The sequence below is a fragment of the Sinocyclocheilus rhinocerous genome, unplaced genomic scaffold (assembly GCF_001515625.1).
Source record: "Sinocyclocheilus rhinocerous isolate Xijiao unplaced genomic scaffold, SAMN03320098_v1.1 scaffold28581, whole genome shotgun sequence".
NCBI classification, from domain to species: domain Eukaryota; kingdom Metazoa; phylum Chordata; class Actinopteri; order Cypriniformes; family Cyprinidae; genus Sinocyclocheilus; species Sinocyclocheilus rhinocerous.
The window spans coordinates 1-3005 of record NW_015666396.1 but is presented as its reverse complement, the minus strand read 5'-3'; the positions used below and the strand labels follow the sequence as shown (position 1 = coordinate 3005).

The window sequence follows — 3005 nt, the reverse complement described above, 5'->3', positions numbered from 1 at the left end:
TACTATATGTGTGTGTACTGTGTATATTTATTATGTATATATAAATACACAAAGACACACGTATATATTAAGGTAAAATATGTTAGATTTATATATAAAATATTTATATTTATATATAATATAAATTATAAACGTGTTTACATACAAATATTTTTTTAAATATATAAATGTATGTGCATTTATATATACACATACTAAATATACACAGTACACACACAAATATAATATGTAAACAAACTTTTATTTTGAATCGATTAATCACAATTAATCGTTTTGCAGCCCTACTTTACATACTGAAAACCTCAAGCACTCGCTGTTCTGCTGCTGGTAACGTGCTGCTTTGTTTCTTAGTTTATTGCTGGTTTACTGCTTAACTGGCTTTTTGGAAGCTTATGTAACTGAAAAAACGTGGACTACCGTTTGAGTGAGTTTGATCCGTATTTCCTCATTTCCCATCGTCTCTTCACTGTCCCTTTCAAGAAAAATAAATTAATAAATAATGCTACGGTGGTGTTTCAGTGGCAGTCTCAGTCTTTTCATGGGACGCGTCATTAGCAGCAGCCTCAGCCTGACTAACGGGTGAGTATTTTATAGGATTCTCCTGTAAGAAAACATAGAAGGTAAAAGAAATGAACAGGATTGATGATTTAGTTACACACACACACAGACACACAAAACAAACTTAAAGATTAGAACTGTGTTTTTGAGGAATTTAGGTTTATATTACCTGAACTTGATTTCGCTCCGCCCCCCTGCCTGTTTGAACAATAATGACAAACTCAGTTACATACAAAGACGACTTTGGCAAATTAGAATGAAAATACATATTTTCACATCTTGCACACACAATGACTCTATTATTTTCATCTTGTTCAATCAGCTGTATGTAATACTCACCTTTCTTTTGCTCAAGATAGTAAATTACACCAGCAGCTACGAGCAGAATAACTACAGCAGCACATATTCCTGTTACAGCAGCTAGAGATGGACCTGAACCTGTAACGATAAAGAGAGACAGTCATATCAATTTAATCTGATGTTTCTGACTGATATTTACACCTTTCTGCTTTGTTCATCAGTTGTGTGGTATGGATTTAACTGACAAATGGTGGTTTTTGAGTTACAGGAACTAAAACGACATCAACGCAATCAACAGGAAATATCAATGCTTACAGGAAACTTTTTTGCATTGTGCATTTTGTTAACAGTCCTCAATGAAAGGCACTTTATTTAATTTGCACTGAATGACACTCACCAGTGACAGTAACACTGAAACTCCTACTCCTTCTAATACTGAAGCTGCTGCTGCTGCTGATGATCTGTACTTTATAAAGTCCAGAGTCTGTGGTTCTGGTGTTCATGATGGTCAGAGATCCAGTCTGATTAACCTCCAGTCTGTCTCTGAATCTCCCATCAGCATCTTTACACTGAACATCTATGCTGGGATCTCCATTGATTTCAGCGATGCGGATGTCATTAAAAAGCCACGTGATCAAATCATTTGGGTTGTTTATTACACCAGGACCTAAAGTGACAGATTCTCCCTCCTTTACTGACTTAATTTCATCTCGATCAGCGGCAGGAGCATCTGAAACACAAACCAACAGCTGCTGGAGGATCTTTTTGCTGAAAACAACAAACTACACAACAAGAAAGAGTGCGGATATGAAAATAATTACACACTGAAGAACACTTTACATGATGAACAGATTTCATTTGGGCTTTCCATTACATATAAACATTGATTAACACACAAACGCACACAACATATGGTAAGTAGAAGCTTAAACCGATTTGGAAAGACATGAGGGCGAGTTATTGATTATAACGAGTGTTCTTTGCTCATTTTCTGTATTTATACCATCGTCTGTCTGAATACTTGATTCTGATTGGCTGGAAGGCTGCACACATACAGAAACACTCATGACAAAATAAACCTGCCGTCAATGCTACACCGTGACTTTCATGAATAAAATAAATTCGCTACATTACATGTCTCCACTATTAGTAGAGAGACCCTGCACAGACGCAGGTAATTCACAACCCACAATCTCTCGCTCACATATAATTAATTCAAATAAATGCTACAATCAATTCAAATAAATGTAATCTTACAGCACTACTTTATCTCAGGCCCTGTACACATGAACGTGGTTATTTTTAAAACTGCAGCTTTTTCTACGTGGTTTGGCCATTCGTCCACACACAAACGCAGCACCAGGACCAAAGACTTAAACTACTTCAGTCTGTGTGCATTGAATTTATTTAATACACGAGTTTAACAATTTGAGTTGAATTACTGAAATAAAGGAACTTTTCCATGACATTCTAATTTATTGAGATGCACCTGTATATAAAAGCTTGATCAGTCACATAAAAGTAATCAGCAGCTACTTATTCCTTTAAATAACGCAACGCTCTGCCCTTTTATGTGTATGGCGCTGCTCCAATTAAGCGCTGTTGGAAGTGAATGAATTGATTCAGCATTTCGACATTTCAGTAAGGATGCATTAAATTCGACAAAGCGATTTAATAAAGGATGCACTGATCTTGTGAATTAGCGAATTTTACAATACCAATATTTTTCAATTGGTTGTTAAAGTTTTATATGGGAATATTACATGACACACTGATCCTTTAACAATGCATTGGCACAAAAACACACACCTTTTGGACCAATTTCGCAACATGATTTCTCGACTGCCACAAATACTACCTAAACAAAATACTGATTTTGTGCCCTTTTTAATGTACCATTATTTTAAATTGGCCTTTGAAATTGGCTTTATTGCATGGCAAAAAAAAAAAAAAAAGCGTTACCTTGCCAAAGCACTGACAGAGCCCATTGATCTAATTGTGATGTTGAGCGCTCCAAATGCAAACTTTGCATGGCATGCAACAATCAGGCATTCAATGGCATACAGGCATCGTCAGGTTGACATTACTCTAGCCCAATTATGTTAAAGGGGTCATATGATGCGATTTCAATTTTTACAAGCTCTTGG

The 3005-nt window shown here is 35.9% G+C and overlaps 1 long non-coding RNA gene across 1 annotated transcript; it reads right to left on the bottom strand.

Moving 5' to 3' along the window:
* Positions 1-285: 285 nt before the first annotated feature.
* Positions 286-1352, bottom strand: LOC107732252 (uncharacterized). The gene is made up of 4 exons (XR_001638853.1): positions 1256-1352; positions 898-996; positions 728-756; positions 286-601 (listed from the first exon to the last, which is right to left on the bottom strand). It is a non-coding gene; the product is annotated as an uncharacterized LOC107732252 (long non-coding RNA).
* Between the last annotated feature and the right edge of the window lie 1653 nt (positions 1353-3005).